This window comes from Patagioenas fasciata, chromosome 29 (assembly GCF_037038585.1).
Source record: "Patagioenas fasciata isolate bPatFas1 chromosome 29, bPatFas1.hap1, whole genome shotgun sequence".
Lineage (NCBI taxonomy): Eukaryota > Metazoa > Chordata > Aves > Columbiformes > Columbidae > Patagioenas > Patagioenas fasciata.
Genome location: NC_092548.1, coordinates 2,565,824 through 2,585,588, shown reverse-complemented (window position 1 = coordinate 2,585,588; position 19,765 = coordinate 2,565,824). Strand labels below are relative to the sequence as shown.

The 19,765-nt window shown below is 61.9% G+C and overlaps 1 long non-coding RNA gene across 1 annotated transcript in view; it reads right to left on the bottom strand.

The window, feature by feature from the left end:
• The window catches only part of LOC139825825 (uncharacterized), a 49,432-nt gene extending 30,096 nt beyond the window's left edge, over positions 1-19,336 (bottom strand). Inside the window, exons 1-2 of the long non-coding RNA XR_011736005.1 lie at positions 19,259-19,336; positions 17,991-18,050 (exon numbers count right to left, since the gene is read on the bottom strand). This is a non-coding gene — a long non-coding RNA (uncharacterized lncRNA). The remainder of the gene's footprint in view (positions 1-17,990; positions 18,051-19,258) is intronic.
• Between the last annotated feature and the right edge of the window lie 429 nt (positions 19,337-19,765).

Genomic DNA, 19,765 nt, shown 5'->3' with positions numbered 1-19,765 from the left:
AATAGGCCCTGAGGACAAGGGGTGGTCCCCATGCTGTCACAATGGGTCTCCAGTGACAAGGGGGTCCCCAAGGTGTCACAATGGGCCCTGGGGACAATGGGGGGTCCTGGGACGTAACAATAGGCCCTGGGGACAAGGGGGTTCCCCACAGTGTCACAATGGGCCCTGGGGACAAAGGGGGTCCGCACGGTGTTACAATGGTCCCGGGGGACAAAGGGGGATGCCCAGGATGTCACAATGGGCCCTGAGGACAAGGGGGGTCCCCATGGTGTCACAATGGGTCCCCAGTGACAAGGAGGGTCCCCATGGTGTCATGATGGGTCCTGGGGACAACGGGGTCCCCAGGATGTAACAATGGACCCTGGGGACAATGGGGGGTCCTGGGACGTCACAATGGGTCCCAGTGACATGGGGGTCCCCAGGATGTCACAATGGGCCCTGGGGACAATGTGGGGTCCTGGGATGTCACAATGGGCCCCAGTGACAAAGGGGGTCCCCTGAATGTCACAATGGGCCATGGGGACAATGGGGGGTCCTGAGACGTCACAATGGGCCCTGGGGACAAGGAGGGATCCCCAGGATGTCACAATGGGCCCTGGGGACAATGGGGGGTCCTGGGACGTCACAATGGGCCCTAGGGACAAGAGGGGGTCCCCAGGATGTCACAATGGGCCCTGGGGAGAAAGAGGGGTCCCCTGAATGTCACAATGGGCCCTGGGGACAAGGGGGTGCCGAGGATGTCACAATGGGCCCTGGGGACAATGGGGGTCCTGGGACGTCACAATGGGCCCTGGGGACAAAGAGGGGTCCCCTGAATGTCACAATGGGCCCTGGGGACAAGGGGGGGTCCCCAGGATGTCACAATGGGCCCTGGGGACAAAGAGGGGTCCCCTGAATGTCACAATGGGCCCTGGGGACAAGGGGGTGCAGAGGATGTCACAATGGGCCCTGGGGACAATGGGGGGTCCTGGGATGTCACAATGGGCCCTGGGGACAAGGGGGGGTCCCCAGGATGTCACAATGGGCCTTGGGAACAAGGGGGTCCCCCAGATATCACAATGGGCCCTGGGGACAATGTAAGGTCCTGGGCTGTCACAATGGACCCTGAGGACAAGGGGGGTCCCCAGGATGTCACAATGAAGTCTTGGGACAAAGGGGGTCCCCAGGATGTCACAATGGGCCCTGGGGACCAGGGGGGGTCCTGGGATGTCACAATGGGCCCCAGTGACAAAGGGGGTCCCTATGGTGCCACAATGGGCCCTGGGGACAAAGGGGGTCCCCTGGATGTCACAATGAGTTCTGGGGACAAGGAGGGTCCCCAGGATGTCACAATGGGCCCTGGGGACAAAGAGGATCCCCAGCATGTCACAATGGGCCCTGGGGACAAAGGGGGTCCCCACGGTATCAGAATGGGCCCTGGGGACAAGGGGGGTCCCCTGAATGTCACAATGGGCCCTGGGGACAATGGGGGGTCCTGGGATGTCACAATGAGCCCTGCAGACAAGGGTGGTACCCACAGTGTCACAATGGGCCCTGGGCACAAGGGGGGGTCCCCATAGTGTCACAATGGACCCTGGGGACAAGTGGGGTCCCCTGAAAGTCACAATGGGCCCTGGGGACAAGGGAGATCCCCATGGTGTCACAATAAGCCCTGGGGACAAAGTGGGGTCCTGGGATGTCACAATGGGCCCTGGGGACAATGGGGGTCCTGGGACGTCACAATGGGCCCTGGGGACAATGGGGGTCCCCACGGTGCCACGATGGGTCCTGGGGACAAGGGCGTCCCCCTAGATGTCACAATGGGCCCTGGGGACAATGGGGTTGCCCAGGATGTCACAATGGACCCTGGGGACAAAGGGGGGTGCGCAGGATGTCACAATGGGCACTGGGGACAAAGGGGGGGTCCCCATGGTGTCACAATGGGTTCCCAGTGACAAGGAGGGTTCCCCATGGTGTCACAATAGGCCCTGGGGACAAAGTGGGGTCCTAGAATGGCACAATGAGCCCTGGGGACAAAGGGGGGTCCTGGGATGTCACAATGAGCCCTGCGGACAAGGGTGGTACCCACAGTGTCACAATGGGCTCTGGGCACAAGGGGGGGTTCCCATAGTGTCACAATGGGTCCTGGGGACAAGTGGGGTCCCCAGGATGTCACAATGGGCCCTGGGGACAATGTGGGGTCCTGGGATGTCACAATGGGCCCCAGTGACAAAGGGGGTCCCCTGAATGTCACAATGGGTCCTGGGGACAATGGGGGGTCCTGGGACGTCACAATGGGCCCTGGGGACAAGGAGGGATCCCCAGGATGTCACAATGGGCACTGGGGACAAAGGGGGGGTCCCCATGGTGTCACAATGGGCCCAAGTGACAAGGAGGGTCCCCACAGTGCCACGATGGCTCCTGGGGACAAGGGCGTTCCCCAGATGTCACAATGGGCCCTGGGGACAATGGGGTTGCCCAGGATGTCACAATGGGCCCTGGGGACAATGGGAGTCCCCAAGGTGTCAGAACGAGCCCTGGGGACAAAGTGGCATCCTGGGATGTCACAATGGCCCCCACTGACAAAGGGGTTCCCCATGGTGCCACAATGGGCCCTGGGGACAAAAGGGGTCCCCAGGATTTCACAATAGCACTGGGGATAAAGGGGGGTCATGGGATGTCACAATGGGCCCTGGGGACAAGGGAGATCCCCATGGTGTCACAATAAGCCCTGGGGACAAAGTGGGGTCCTGGGATGTCACAATGGGCCCCAGTGACAAAGGGGTTCCCCATGGTGCAACAATGGGCCGTGGGGACAAATGGGGTCCCCAGGATGTCACAATGAACCCTGGGGACAAACGGTGATCCTGGGACATTTCAATGGGCTCTGGGGACAAAGGGGGGACCCCAGGATGTCACAATGGGCCCTGGGGAAAAAGGGGGTCTCCAGGAAATCACAATGGGCTCTGGGGACAATGGAGGTTCCCCAGGATGTTCACAATAGGCCCTGAGGACAAGGGGTGGTCCCCATGCTGTCACAATGGGTCTCCAGTGACAAGGGGGTCCCCAAGGTGTCACAATGGGCCCTGGGGACAATGGGGGGTCCTGGGACGTAACAATAGGCCCTGGGGACAAGGGGGTTCCCCACAGTGTCACAATGGGCCCTGGGGACAAAGGGGGTCCGCACGGTGTTAAAATGGTCCCGGGGGACAAAGGGAGATGCCCAGGACGTCACAATGGGCCCTGAGGACAAGGGGGGGTCCCCATGGTGTCACAATGGGTCCCCAGTGACAAGGAGGGTCCCCATGGTGTCACAATGGGTCCCAGTGACAAGGGGGTCCCCAGGATGTAACAATGGACCCCGGGGACAATGGGGGGTCCTGGGACGTCACAATGGGCCCTGGAGACAAAGGGTGTCTCCAGGATGTCACAATGGGCTCTGGGGACAATGCGGGGTCCTGGGACGTCACAATGGGCCCCAGTGACATGGGGATCCCCAGGATGTCACAATGGGCCCTGGGGACAAAGGGGGGTCCTGGGATGTCACAATGGGCCCCAGTGACAAAGGGGTGCCGAGGATGTCACAATGGGCCCTGGGGACAATGGGGGGTCCTGGGACCTCACAATGGGCCCTGGGGACAAGGAGGGATCCCCAGGATATCACAATGGGCCCCGGGGACAAAGGGGGGACCCCAGGATGTCACAATGGGCCCTGGGGACAAAGGGGGTCCCCTGGATGTCAAAATGGCCTCTGGGGACAAGGAGGGTCCCCAGGATGTCACAATGGGCCCTGGGGACAAAGGGGGGTGTCGACGGTGTCAAAATGGGCCCTGGGGATAAAGGGCGTCCCCAGGATGTCACAATGGGCCCTGGGGACAATGGGGGGTCCTGGGACGTCACAATGGGCCCTGGGGACAAGAGGGGATCCCTAGGATGTCACAATGGGCCCTGGGGACTAATGTGGTCCCCACGGTGTCACAATATGTCCTGGAGACAAAGGGGGGTCCCCAGGATGTCACAATGGGCCCTTGGGACAATGGGGTTCCTGGGATGTCACAACGGGTCTCCAGTGACAAAGGGGGTCCCCAGGATGTCTCAATGGGTCCTGAGGACAATGGGAGGTCCCCATGGTGTCACAATCGGTCCCCAGTGACAAGGGAGGTCCCCACGGTGCCAGGATGGGTCCTGGGGACAAGGAGGTCCCCAGGATGTCACAATGGGCCGTGGGGACAAAGAGGCTCCCCAGGATGTCACAATGGGACCTGGGGACAAGGGGGTCTCCAGGAACTCACAATGGGCTCTGGGGACAATGGAGGTTCCCCAGGATGTTCACAATAGGCCCTGAGGACAAGGGGTGGTCCCCATGCTGTCACAATGGGTCTCCAGTGACAAGGGGGTCCCCAAGGTGTCACAATGGGTCCTGGGGACAATGGGGGTTCCTGGGACGTAACAATAGGACCTGGGGACAAGGGGGTTCCCCACAGTGTCACAATGGGCCCTGGGGACAAAGAGGGGTCCCCTGAATGTCACAATGGGCCCTGGGGACAAGGGGGTGCAGTGGATGTCACAATGGGCCCTGGGGACAATGGGGGGTCCTGGAATGTCACAATGGGCCCTGGGGACAATGGGGGTCCCCAGGATGTCACAATGGGCCCTGGGGACAATGGGGTTGCCCAGGATGTCACAATGGGCCCTGGGGACAATGGGAGTCCCCAAGGTGTCAGAACGAGCCCTGGGGACAAAGTGGAATCCTGGAATGTCACAATGGCCCCCAGTGACAAAGGGGTTCCCCATGGTGTCACAATGGGCCCTGGGGACAAAAGGGGTCCCCAGGATTTCACAATAGCACTGGGGACAAAGGGGGGTCATGGGATGTCACAATGGGCCCCAGTGACAAAGAGGGTCCTCATGGTGCCACAATGGGCCCTGGGGACAAAGGGGGTCCCCAGGATGTCACAATGGGCCCTGTGGACAAAGAGCATCCCCAGCATGTCACAATGGGCCCTGGGGACAAAGGGGGTCCCCACGGTATCAGAATGGGCCCTGGGGACAAAGGGGGTCCCCTGAATGTCACAATGGGCCCTGGGGACAGTGGGGGGTCCTGGGACGTCTCAATGGGCCCTGGGGACAAGGGGGGGTCCCCAGGATGTCACAATGGGCCCTGGGGACAAAGGGGGGGTCCCCTGAATGTCACAATGGGCCCTGGGGACAGTGGGGGGTCCTGGGATGTCACAATGGGCCCTGGGGACAAGGGGGGGTCCCCAGGATGTCACAATGGGCCCTGGGGACAAAGAGGGGTCCCCTGAATGTCACAATGGGCCCTGGGGACAAGGGGGTGCAGTGGATGTCACAATGGGCCCTGGGGACAATGGGGGGTGTCCAGGATGTGAGAATGAGTCCTGAGGACAAGGGGGGGTCCCCATGGTGTCACAATGGGTCCCCAGTGACAAGGAGGGGTCCCCATGGTGTCACAATAGGCCCTGGGGACAAAGTGGGGTCCAAGAATGTCACAATGGGCCCTGGGGACAAAAGGGGTTGCCATGGTACCACAATGGGCCATGGGGTCAAAGGGGACCCCATGGTGCTACAATGGCGCTGGGTACAAAGGGGGGTCCTGGGATGTCACAATGGGCCCTGGGGACAAACGGGGTGTCCCCACGGTGCCACAACGGGCCCTGGGAGCAAGGGGGGTCCCCAGGATGTCACAATGGGGCCTCGGGACCAGGGGGGGTCCTGGGATGTCACAATGGGCCCCAGTGACAAAGGGGGTCCCTATGGTGCCACAATGGGCCCTGGGGACAAAGGGGGTCCCCTGGATGTCACAATGGGCTCTGGGGACAAGGAGGGTCCCCAGGATGTCACAATGGGCCCTGGGGACAAAGAGCGTCCCCAGCATGTCACAATGGGCCCTGGGGACAAAGGGGGTCCCCACGGTATCAGAATGGGCCCTGGGGACAAAGGGGGGTCCCCTGAATGTCACAATGGGCCCTGGGGACAATGGGGGGTCCTGGGATGAAACAATGAGCCCTGCAGACAAGGGTGGTACCCACGGTGTCACAATGGGCACTGGGCACAAGGGGGGGTCCCCATAGTGTCACAATGGGTCCTGGGGACAATGGGGGTTCCTGGGACGTAACAATAGGACCTGGGGACAAGGGGGTTCCCCACAGTGTCACAATGGTCCCGGGGGACAGGGGGGATGCCCAGGATGTAACAATGGACCCTGGGGACAATGGGGGGTCCTGGGACGTCACAATGGGCCCTGGAGACGAAGGGGGTCTCCAGGATGTCACAATGGGCTCTGGGGACAATGCGGGGTCCTGGGACGTCACAATGGGCCCCAGTGACATGGGGATCCCCAGGATGTCACAATGGGCCCTGGGGACAAAGGGGGGTCCTGGGATGTCACAATGGGCCCCAGTGACAAAGGGGGTCCCCTGAATGTCACAATGGGCCCTGGGGACAATGGGGGGTCCTGGGACGTCACAATGGGCCCTGGGGACAAGGAGGGATCCCCAGGATGTCACAATGGGCCCTGGGGACAATGGGGGGTCCTGGGACGTCACAATGGGCCCTGGGGACAAGAGGGGGTCCCCAGGATGTCACAATGGGCCCTGGGGACAAAGAGGGGTCCCCTGAATGTCACAATGGGCCCTGGGGACAAGGGGGTGCCGAGGATGTCACAATGGGCCCTGGGGACAATGGGGGTCCTGGGACGTCACAATGGGCCCTGGGGACACAGAGGGGCCCTAGGACGTCACAATCAGTCCTGGGGACAAGGTGGGGTCACCTGAGAGTCACAATGAGCCCTGGGAAGAGAGGGGGCTCCCAAGGACATCACAATGGGCCCTGGGGCCAAGCAGGGATCCCCAGGATGTCACAATGGGCCCTGGACACAATGGGGGGTCCTGGGATGTCACAATGGGCCCCGTTGACAAGGGGGCATCCCCAGTATGTCAAAATGCGCCCTGGGGCCCAGGGGGGTCCTGCGATGTCACAATGGGCCCTGGGGACAAAGGGGGTCCCCATAGTGTCACAATGGGTCCTGGGGACAAGTGGGGTCCCCAGGATGTGACAATGTGTCCTGGGGACAATGTGGGGTCCTGGGATGTCACAATGGGCCCCAGTGACAAAGGGGCCCCCTGAATGTCACAATGGGTCCTAGGGACAATGGGGGGTCCTGGGACGTCACAACGGGCCCTGGGGACAAGGAGGGATCCCCAGGATGTCACAATGGGCCCTGGGGACAATGGGGGGTCCTGGGACGTCACAATGGGCCCCAGTGACAAGGGGGGGTCCCCAGGATGTCACAATGGGCCCTGGGGACAAAGAGGGGTCCCCTGAATGTCACAATGGGCACTGGGGACAAGGGGGTGCAGTGGATGTCACAATGGGCCCTGGGGACAATGGGGGGTCCTGGAATGTCACAATGGGCCCTGGGGACAATGGGGGTCCCCAGGATGTCACAATGGGCCCTGGGGACAATGGGGTTGCCCAGGATGTCACAATGGGCCCTGGGGACAATGGGAGGCCCCAAGGTGTCAGAACGAGCCCTGGGGACAAAGTGGAATCCTGGAATGTCACAATGGCCCCCAGTGACAAAGGGGTTCCCCATGGTGTCACAATGGGCCCTGGGGACAAAAGGGGTCCCCAGGATTTCACAATAGCACTGGGGACAAAGGGGGGTCATGGGATGTCACAATGGGCCCCAGTGACAAAGAGGGTCCTCATGGTGCCACAATGGGCCCTGGGGACAAAGGGGGTCCCCAGCATGTCACAATGGGCCCTGGGGACAAAGGGGGTCCCCACGGTATCAGAATGGGCCCTGGGGACAAAGGGGGTCCCCTGAATGTCACAATGGGCCCTGGGGACAGTGGGGGGTCCTGGGACGTCACAATGGGCCCTGGGGACAAGGGGGGGTCCCCAGGATGTCACAATGGGCCCTGGGGACAAAGGGGGGGTCCCCTGAATGTCACAATGGGCCCTGGGGACAGTGGGTGGTCCTGGGATGTCACAATGGGCCCTGGGGACAAGGGGGGGTCCCCAGGATGTCACAATGGGCCCTGGGGACAAAGAGGGGTCCCCTGAATGTCACAATGGGCCCTGGGGACAAGGGGGTGCAGTGGATGTCACAATGGGCCCTGGGGACAATGGGGGGTGTCCAGGATGTGAGAATGAGTCCTGAGGACAAGGGGGGGTCCCCATGGTGTCACAATGGGTCCCCAGTGACAAGGAGGGGTCCCCATGGTGTCACAATAGGCCCTGGGGACAAAGTGGGGTCCAAGAATGTCACAATGGGCCCTGGGGACAAAAGGGGTTGCCATGGTGCCACAATGGCCCATGGGGTCAAAGGGGACCCCATGGTGCTACAATGGCGCTGGGTACAAAGGGGGGTCCTGGGATGTCACAATGGGCCCTGGGGACAAACGGGGTGTCCCCACGGTGCCACAACGGGCCCTGGGAGCAAGGGGGTGGCCCCAGGATGTCACAATGGGTCCTGGGGAAAATGTAAGGTCCTGGGCTGTCACAATGGACCCTGAGGACAAGGGGGGTCCCCAGGATGTCACAATGGGGCCTCGGGACCAGGGGGGGTCCTGGGATGTCACAATGGGCCCCAGTGACAAAGGGGGTCCCTATGGTGCCACAATGGGCCCTGGGGACAAAGGGGGTCCCCTGGATGTCACAATGGGCTCTGGGGACAAGGAGGGTCCCCAGGATGTCACAATGGGCCCTGGGGACAAAGAGCGTCCCCAGCATGTCACAATGGGCCCTGGGGACAAAGGGGGTCCCCACGGTATCAGAATGGGCCCTGGGGACAAAGGGGGGTCCCCTGAATGTCACAATGGGCCCTGGGGACAATGGGGGGTCCTGGGATGAAACAATGAGCCCTGCAGACAAGGGTGGTACCCACGGTGTCACAATGGGCCCTGGGAACAAGGGGGGTTCCCCATAGTGTCACAATGGGTCCTGGGGAAAATGGGGTCCCCAGGATGTCACAATGGGCCCTGGGGACAATGTGGGGTCATGGGATGACACAATGGGCCCCAGTGACAAAGGGGTTCCCTGAATGTTACAATGGGTCCTAAGGACAATGGGGGTCCTGGGACATCACAATGGGCCCTGGGGACAAGGAGGGATGCCCAGGATGTCACAATGGGCCCTGGGGACAAGGGGGGGGCCCCAGGATGTCACAATGGGCCCTGGGTACAAAGAGGCGTCCCCTGAATGTCGCAATGGGCCCTGGGGACAAGGGGGGGTCCTAAGACGTCACAATGGGCTCTGGGGCCAAGCAGGGATCCCCAGGATTTCACAATGGGCCCTGGAGACAATGGGGGGTCCTGGGACGTCACAATGGGTCTCGGTGACAAGGGGGCATCCCCAGGATGTCAAAATGCGCCCTGGGGCCCAGGGGGGTCCTGCGATGTCACAATGGGCCCTGGGGACAAAGGGGGTCCCCTGGATGTCACAATGGGCTCTGGGGACAAAGGGGATCCCCACGGTATCAGAATGGGCCCTGGGGACAAAGGTGGGTCCTGGGATGTCACAATGAGCCCTGCGGACAAGGGTGGTACCCACGGTGTCACAATGGGCCCTGGGAACAAGGGGGGGTCCCCATAGTGTCACAATGGGTCCTGGGGACAAGTGGGGTCCCCAGGATGTCACAATGGGTCCCAGTGACAAAGGGGCCCCCTGAATGTCACAATGGGTCCTGGGGACAACGGGGTCCCTAGGATGTGACAATGGGCCCTGGGGACAAAGAGGGGTCCACTGAATGTCACAATGGGCCCTGGGGACAAGGGGGTGCAGTGGATGTCACAATGGGCCCTGGGGACAATGGGGGGTCCTGGAATGTCACAATGGGCCTTGGGGACAATGGGGGTCCCCAGGATGTCACAATGGGCCCTGGGGACAATGGGGTTGCCCAGGATGTCACAATGGGCCCTGGGGACAATGGGAGTCCCCAAGGTGTCAGAGCGAGCCCTGGGGACAAAGTGGAATCCTGGAATGTCACAATGGCCCCCAGTGACAAAGGGGTTCCCCATGGTGCCACAATGGGCCCTGGGGACAAAAGGGGTCCCCAGGATTTCACAATAGCACTGGGGACAAAGGGGGGTCATGGGATGTCACAATGGGCCCTGGGGACAAGGGAGATTCCCATGGTGTCACAATAAGCCCTGGGGACAAAGTGGGGTTCTGGGATGTCACAATGGGCTCTGGGGACAAGGAGGGTCCCCCAGGATGTCACAATGGGCCCTGGGGACAAAGGGGGTCCTGGGATGTCACAATGGGCCCCAGTGATAAAGAGGGTCCTCACGGTGCCACAATGGGCCCTGGGGACAAAGGGGGTCCCCTGGATGTCACAATGGGCTCTGGGGACAAGGAGGGTCCCCAGGATGTCACAATGGGCCCTGTGGACAAAGAGCGTCCCCAGCATGTCACAATGGGCCCTGGGGACAAAGGGGGTCCCCACGGTATCAGAATGGGCCCTGGGGACAAAGGGGGGAACCCTGAATGTCACAATGGGCACTGGGGACAGTGGGGGGTCCTGGGACGTCACAATGGGCCCTGGGGACAACGAGGGATGCCCAGGATGTCACAATGGGCCCTGGGGACAAAGAGGGGTCCCCTGAATGTCACAATGGGCCCTGGGGACAAGGGGGTGCCGAGGATGTCACAATGGGCCCTGGGGACAATGGGGGGTCCCCTGAATGTCAAAATGGGCCCTGGGGACAAGGAGGGATTCCCAGGATGTCACAATGGGCCCTGGAGACAAGGGGGTGTCCCTAGGATGTCACAATGGGCCGTGCGGACAAGGGTGGTACCCACGGTGTCACAATGGTCATTGGGCACAAGGGGGGGTCCTTATAGTGTCACAATGGGTCCTGGGGACAAGTGGGGTCCCCAGGATGTCACAAGGGCCCTGGGGACAATGTGGGGTCCTGGGATGTCACAATGGGCCCCAGTGACAAACGGGGGCCCCTGAATGTCACAATGGGCCCTGGGGACAATGGGGGTCCTGGGATGTCCCAATGGGCCCTGGGGACAAGGAGGGATCCCCAGGATGTCAAAATGGGCCCTGGGGACAATAGCGGGTCCTGGGACGTCCCAATGGGCCCTGGGGACAAGCAGGGATCCCCAGGATGTCACAATGGGCCCTGGGGACAATGGCGGGTTCTGGGACGTCACAATGGGCCCTGGGGACAAGGGGGGGTCCCCAAGATGTCACAATGGGCCCTGGGGAAAAAGAGGGGTCCCCTGAATGTCACAATGGGCCCTGGGGACAAGGGGGTGCTGAGGATGTCACAATGGGCCCTGGGGACAATGGGGGGTCCTGGGACGTCACAATGGGCCCTGAGGACAATGGTGGGTCCCCTGAATGTCACAATGGGCCCTGGGGACAACGGGGGGTCCGCAGGATGTCACAATGGGCACTGGGGACAAAGGGGGGCGTCCCCATGGTGTCACAATGGGCCCAAGTGACAAGGAGGGTCCCCACGGTGCCAGGATGGGTCCTGGGGACAAGGGCGTCCCCCAGATGTCACAAAAAGCCCTGGGGACAAAGTGGGGTCCTGGGATGTCACAATGGGCCCTGGGGACAATGGGAGTCCCCAAGGTGTCAGAACGAGCCCTGGGGACAAAGTGGAATCCTGGAATGTCACAATGGTCCCCAGTGACAAAGGGGTTCCCCATGGTGCCACAATGGGCCCTGGGGACAAAAGGGGACCCCAGGATTTCACAATGGCCCTGGGGACAAAGGAGGGTCCTGGGATGTCACAATGGGCCCTGGGGACAAAGGGGGTATCCCCATGGTGCCACAACGGGCCCTGGGAGCAAGGGGGTGGCCAGGATGTCACAATGGGTCCTGGGGAAATGGGGGGTGCCCAGGATGTCACAATGGACCCTGAGGACAAGCGGGGGTCTCCATGGTGTCACAATGGGCCCCAGTGAGAAAGGGGCTCCCCTGAATGTCACAGTAGGTCCTGGGGACAATGGGGGGTGCTGGGACGTCACAATGGGCCCTGGGGACAACGAGGTATCCCCAGGATGTCACAATGGGCCCTGGGGACAAAGAGGGGTCCCCTGAATGTCACAATGGGCCCTGGGGAAAGTGGGGGGTCCTGGGACGTCACAATGGGCCCCAGTGACAAGAGGGGGTCCCCAGGATGTCACAATGGGCCCTGGGGACAAACAGGGGTCCCCTGAATGTCACAATGGGCCCTGGGGACAAGGGGGGGTCCTGGGACGTCACAATGGGCCCTGCGGACAAGGAGGGATCCCCAGGATGTCACAATGGGCCCTGGGGACAATGGGGGGTCCTGAGACGTCACAATGAGCCCTGCGGACAAGGGTGGTACCCAGGACGTCACAATGGGTCCTGGGGACAAGGGGGGGTCCCCATAGTGTCACAATGGGTCCTGGGGACAAGTGGGGTCCCCAGGATGTCACAATGGGCCCTGGGGACAATGTGGGGTCCTGGGATGTCACAATGGGCCCCAGTGACAAAGGGGGTCCCCTGAATGTCACAATGGGTCCTGGGGACAATGGGGGGTCCTGGGACGTTACAATGGGCCCTGGGGACAAGGAGGGATCCCCAGGATGTCACAATGGGCCCTGGGGACAATGGGTGGTCCTGGGACGTCACAATGGGCCCTGAGGACAAGGAGGAATCCCCAGGATGTCACAATGGGCCCTGGGGACAATGGAGGGTCCTGGGACGTCACAATGGGCCCTGGGGACAATAGGGGGTCCCCTGGATGTCACAATGGGCTCTGGGGACAAGGGGGGTCCCCAGGACGTCACAATGGGCCCTGGGGACAAAAGGGGGTGTCGACGGTGTCACAATGGGCCCCAGTGTCAAAGGGGGTCCCCATGGTGCCACAATGGGCCCTGGAGACAAAGGGGGTCCCTTGGATGTCACAATGGGCTCTGGGGACAAGGAGGGTCCCCAGGATGTCACAATGGGCCGTGGGGACAAGGAGGGATCCCCAGGATGTCACTATGGGCCCTGGGGACAATGGGGGGTCCTTAGACTTCACAATGGGCCCTGGGGACCAAGAGGGGTCCCCTGAATGTCACTATGGGCCCTGGGGCCAATGGGGGGTCCTTAGACTTCACAATGGGCCCTGAGGACAAGGGTGGTACCCAGGATGTCACAATGGGCCCTGGGAACAAGGGGGGGTCCCCATAGTGTCACAATGGGCCCTGGGGACAAGGAGGGATCCCCAGGATGTCACAACGGGCCCTGGGAACAATGGGGGGTCCTGGGACGTCACAATGGGCTGTGGGGACAAGGGGGGGTCCCCAGGATGTCACAATGTGCCCTGGGTTTCAAAGAGGCGTCCCCTGAATGTCACAATGGGCCCTGGGGACAATGGGGGGTCCTAAGACGTCACAATGGGCCCTGAGGACAAGGAGGGATCCCCAGGATGTCACAATGGGCCCTGGGGACAATGGGGGGTGCCCAGGATGTGAAAATGAGTCCTGAGGACATGGGGGGTCCCCATGGTGTCACAATGGGTCCCCAGTGACAAGGAGGGGTCCCCATGGTGTCACAATAGGCCCTGGGGACAATGGGGTCCCCTGAATGTCACAATGGGCCCTGGGAACAAAAGTGGTTGCCATGGTGCCACAAGGGGCCCTGGGGTCAAAGGCGGTCCCCATGGTGCTAAAATGGGCCCTGGGAGCAAGGGGGTGGCCAGGATGTCACAATGGGTCCTGGGGACAATGGGGGGTGCCCAGGATGTCACAATGGACCCTGAGGACATGGGGGGGTCCCCATGGTGTCACAATGGGTCCCCAGTGACACGGGGGGGTCCCCATGGTGCCACAATGAGCCCTGGGGACAAAGGGAGGTCCCTACACTGTCACAATGGGCCCTGGGGACTAATGAGGTGCCCACGGTGTCACAATGCGTCCTGGAGAAAAAGGGGGGTCCCCAGGATGTTACAATCTGCTCTTGGCACAATGGGGTTCCTGGGATGTCACAATGGGTCCCCAGTGACAAAGGGGGTCCCCAGGATGTCTCAATGGGCCCTGAGGACAATGGGAGGTCCCCATGGTGTCACAAAGGGTCCCCAGAGACAAGGGAGGTCCCCACGGTGCCACGATGGGTCCTGGGGACAAGGAGGTCCCCAGGATGCCACAATGGGCCCTGGGGACAATGGGGGGTCCTGGGACGTCACAATGGGCCCTGGGGACAAAGAGGCTCCCCAGGATGTCACAATGGGACCTGGGGACAAGGGGGTCCCCAGGACTCACAGTGGGCTCTGGGGACAATGGAGGTTCCCCAGGATGTTCACAATAGGCCCTGAAGACAAGGGGTGGTCCCCATGGTGTCACAATGGGTCCCCAGTGACAAGGGGGGTCCCCAAGTGTCACAATGGGCCCTGGGGACAATGGGGGTCCCGGGACAAAATAATAGGCCCTGGGGACAAAGGGGGGGTCCCACAGTGTCACAATGGGCCCTGGGGACAAAGGGGGTCCCCACGGTGTTACAATGGTCCAGGGGTAAAAAGCGGGATGCCCAGGATGTCACAATGGGCCCTGAGGACAAGGGGGGCTCCCCAGGGTGTCGGAATGGGTCCCCAGTGACAAGGAGGGTCCCCATGGTGTCATGATGGGTCCTGGGGACAAGGGGGTCCCCAGGATGTAACAATGGACCCTGGGGACAATGGGGGGTCCTGGGACGTCACAATGGGCCCTGGAGACAAAGGGGGTCCCCAGGATGTCACAATGGGCCCTGGGGACAATGTGGGGTCCTGGGACGTCACAATGGGCCCCAGTGACAAAGGGGGTCCCCAGGATGTCACAATGGGCCCTGGGGACAAGGAGGGATCCCCAGGATGTCACAATGGGCCCTGGGGACAAAGGGGGGGTCCGCAGGATGTCACAATGGGCACTGGGGACAAATGGGGAGTCCCCATGGTGTCACAATGGGCCCAAGTGACAAGGAGGGCACCCACGGTGCCACGATGGGTCCTGGGGACAAGGGGGTCCCCCAGATGTCGCAATGGGCCCTGGGGACATTGGGGTTGCCCAGGATGTCACAATGGACCCTGGGGACAAAGGGGGATCCCCAGGATGTCACAATGGGCCCTGGGGACAATGGGAGTCCCCAAGGTGTCAGAACGAGCCCTGGGGACAAAGTGGAATCCTGGGATGTCACAATGGCCCCCAGTGACAAAGAGGTTCCACATGGTGTCACAATGGGCCCTGGGCACAAAGGGGGTCCCCAGGATTTCACAATAGCACTGGGGACAAAGGGGGGTCACGGGATGTCACAATGGGCCCTGGGGACAAGGGAGATCCCCATGGTGTCACAATAAGCCCTGGGGACAAAGTGGGGTCCTGGGATGTCACAATGGGCCCCAGTGACAAAGGGGGTCCCCATGGTGCCACAATGGGCCGTGGGGACAAAAGGGGTCCGCAGGATGTCACAATGGGCCCTGGGGACAAAGGGGGTCCCCTGGATGTCACAATGGGCTCTGGGGACAAGGGTGGTACCCACGGTGTCACAATGGGCCCTGGGAACAAGGCGGGGTGCCCATAGTGTCACAATGGGTCCTGGGGACAAGTGGGGTCCCCAGGATGTCACAATGGGCCCTGAGGACAATGTGGGGTCCTGGGATGTCACAATGGGCCCCAGTGACAAAGGGGGTGCCCTGAATGTCACAATGGGTCCTGAAGACAATGGGGGGTCCTGGGACGTCACAATGGGCCCTGGGGACAAGGAGGGCTCCCCAGGATGTCACAATGGGCCCTGGGGACAAGGGGGGGTCCCCAGGATGTCACAATGTGCCCTGGGTACAAAGAGGCGTCCCCTGAATGTCGCAATGGGCCCTGGGGACAAGGGGGGGTCCTGGGATGTCACAATGGGCCCTGGGGACAAGGAGGGCTCCCCAGGATGTCACAATGGGCCCTGGGGACAAGGGGGGGTCCCCAGGATGTCACAATGTGCCCTGGGTACAAAGAGGCGTCCCCTGAATGTCGCAATGGGCCCTGGGGACAAGGGGGGGTCCTGGGATGTCACAATGGGCCCTGGGGACAAGGGGGGGGTCCTGGGACGTCACAATGGGCCCCAGTGATAAGGGGGCATCCCCAGGATGTCATAATGGGCCCTGGGGACCAGGGGGGTCCTTCGATGTCACAATGGGCCCTGGGGACAAAGGGGGGTCCTGGGATGTCTCAATGAGCCCTGCGGACAAGGGCGGTACCCACGGTGTCACAATGGGCCCTGGGAACAAGGGGGTACCCCATAGTGTCACAATGGGTCCTGGGGACAAGTGGGGTCCCCACGATGTCACAATGTGTCCTGGGGACAATGTGGGGTCCTGGGATGTCACAATGGGCCCCAGTGACAAAGGGGCCCCCTGAATGTCACAATGGGTCCTGGGGAAAATGGGGGGTCCTGGGACGTCACAATGGGCCCTGGGGACAAGGAGGGATCCCCAGGATGTCACAATGGGCCCTGGGGACAAAGAGGCGTCCCCTGAATGTCACAATGGGCCCTGGGGACAAAGAGGAGTCCCCTGAATGTCACAATGGGCCCTGGGGACAATGGGGGGTCGTAAGACGTCACAATGGGCCCCAGTGACAAGGGGGGGTCCCCAGGATGTCACAATGGGCCCTGGGGACAAAGAGGGGTCCCCAGGATGTCAAAATGGGCCCTGTGGACAATGGGGGGTCCTAAGACGTCACAATGAACCCTGGGGACAACGCGGGGTCCTGGGACGTCACAATGGGCCCCAGTGACAAGGGGGGGTCCCCAGGATGTCACAATGGGCCCTGGGGACAAAGAGGAGTCCCCTGAATGTCAAAATGGTCCCTGGGGACAATGGGGGTCCCCAGGATGTCACAATGGGCCCTGGGGACAATAGGAGGTTCTGGGATGTCACAATGGGCCCTTGGGGTTTAGAAGTCAGGTCTAAGAGTGCAGCGTTTGGGGTGCAGGGGCTTGGGGGGAAATTTAAGGTTGCAGAGTGTGGGGTTCACAGGACTGGGGCACAGGATTTGGGGGTGCGGGGTTTCAGGGTTCAGGATTTGGAGGTGTGGAGTTTTGGGGTGCAGGGGTTGGGAGTGCAGGGTGGTGGGGATGAGAGATTTGGGTGCAGGATGTGGGGGTGCAGAGTCTTGGGAGGCAAGGATCCGGGGCTGCAGGATTTGGGGGTTCAGTGTTTAGGGCAGCACAATCTTGGGGTGCAGGGGTTTGCAGTGAAAGGTTTGGCAGGCAGGATTTGGGGTGCAGGATTCTGGGGTGCTGGGTTTGGGGTACAGGATTTGGTGTTGCAGGGATGGGGTTGAAGGGTTTGGGTTGCCAGGCCTTTGAGGTGCAGGATTTGGAGGTGCAGGGTTTGGGAGGGAATTCTTTGGGGTGCAGGGTTTGGGGGCAGGTTTAGGGGTGGAGGGTATAGGACGTAAAGATTTGGGAATGCAGGGTTTGGGGTGCAGGTTTCGGGGTTCAGGAAGGTAGGGAGGGCAGGATTAGGGGGTGCAAGGTTTCAGTTGTAGGGTTTAGGGGTGCAGAGTTTGGTAGGGCCGAATTTGGGGGTGCAGGATCTGGGGTGCAGGGTTTGGGAAGACAGGATCGGGGGTGGAGGATTTGGGGATGCAGGATTGAGGGGCAGGGTTTTGGTGCAGGGCTTGGGGTCAGGATCTGGGGTGCAGGTTTGGGAAGAGTATTTTGGGGTGCAGGATTTTGGGTGCCGTGTCTGCGGGGCAGGTTTGGGGTGATCACTGCTGATCCGCACACACTCTCTCTCTCTGTCCCCAATGTCCCCAATGCCCCCTTACCTGTCTCACCTCCCTCTCCAGCTCCGCTCCCACCCCCCCAATCCCCCTCAGCGGGGCCAGCCCGGGGTGCAGCTCCTGCAACGGCTCCTCCTCTGCATTCATTAACAATTAACACCCTCAGCAGCGCTAATTAACACCCCCCCCACCCCCCCATATCCCCGCTGCCCCCTAATTACCCCCTAATTCGCGCTAATCACCCCTAATTCCCCCTCATTACTCACCCAGCAGCCCCTCGATGTCCGCAGCCGCCATCTTGCCCCGCCGGGAGGGCCACAAACCACCTCAAAATTGACCCAAAATAGCGCTTTTTCAACCCAAAACCCTCCCGCTGAGGCTCCCCGAGCTGTGTCCCCAAAGCCCCCGCTGTTGTCACCTCGGGAAAAGCGCGAAAAAAGCGGCCCCGGGGGTCCCCGCGCTTCGTTTCGCGCTCTGAGGGAAAGCGCGGGAAAACGAGCGGAGACGGAAAGAGCTGAGCGGAGCCGAATGGGCCCGAGCGGAGCCGAACGGGCCCGAGCGGAGCCGAACGGCGCCCGAGCGGAGCCGAGCGGCGCCCGAGCGGAGCCGAACGGCGCCCGAGCGGAGCCGAACGGCGCCCGAGCGGAGCCGAACGGCGCCCGAGCGGAGCCGAACGGCGCCCGAGCGGAGCCGAATGGCGCCCGAGCGGAGCCGAACGGCGCCCGAGCGGAGCCGAACGGCGCCCGAGTCCCGGCCGGGGCCGAACGCACCCGAAGGGACCCGAAGTCTTCCCGAAGGGGTCCGAGTGGAGCCGAACGCACCCGAAGGGACCCGAACCCACCCGAGTGGACCCGAACCCACCCGAAGGGACCCGAACCCACCCGAGTGGACCCGAACCCACCCGAAGGGGCCCGAACCCACCCGAAGGGGCCCGAACCCACCCGAGTGGACCCGCACCCACCCGAAGGGGCCCGAAGTCTCCCCGAAGGGACCCGAACCCACCCGAAAGTGCCCCAAAAGGCGCCAAACTCCCAAATCCCCCCCTTTTTACCCCAAAACCCGTGTTCCGCTCCCCCCCCGGCCCCTCCTCTTCCTCCCCGCCCCCCCCCCCCCCCCCCCACTTTCTCCCCCTTTTTCCGCCTCACGATCGTTTCCCGCCGCGGCGGCGGCTGCGAGCGAGGCCACGCCCCCTTCCTTAGGAGGCGGCCAATGGGAAGCGGCGGGGGGGTGCGTGGCCACGCCCACTGGGCGTGGCGTGCGCAGAGGCGGCTCCGAGAGGAGCCGAAGATACACGAAGGGAGCCGAAGGGACCCGAACGCACCCGAAGGGACCCGAACGCACCCGAAGGGACCCGAGTGGGGCCCGAACGCACCCGAGGGGACCCTAAGGCACCCGAAGGGATCCGAACGCACCCGAAGGGACCCGAGTGGGGCCCGAACGCACCCGAGGGGACCCGAACGCACCCGAAGGGACCCGAACGCACCCGAACACACCCGAAGGGACCCGAAGGGACCCGAGTGGGGCCCGAACTCACCCGAAGGGACCCGAGGGGACCCGAACGCACTCAGGGGGCTCCATGAGTCACTTATGGGTCACTATGGGGCACTCCTGGGTCCCTAAGGGGGAAATTATGGGGGTCTATGGGGAGTTCAGGAGGGACCCAGGAGTACCCCAAGGGACCCAGGAGTACCCCAAAGGACCCAGGAGTTCAGGAGGGACCCAGGAGTGCCCCAAAGGACCCAGGAGTTCAGGAGGGACCCAGGAGTGCCCCAAAGGACCCAGGAGTGCCCCAAAGGACCCAGGAGTGCCCAAATGTGTTGTGTTTTGTTTTTTCTCTCTTGTTTATGTCCTCTTTTACCTGAAATGGGACAATGGGGGCAATGGGGGCAATGGGGGGCAATGGGAGTCAATGGGGGGCAATGGGGTCAATGGGGGGCAATGGGAGTCAATGGGTCAATGGGGTCAATGGGAGTCAATGGGGGGCAATGGGGGGTCAATGAAGTCAATGACTCAATGGCTCAATGGGGTCAATGGGGATCAA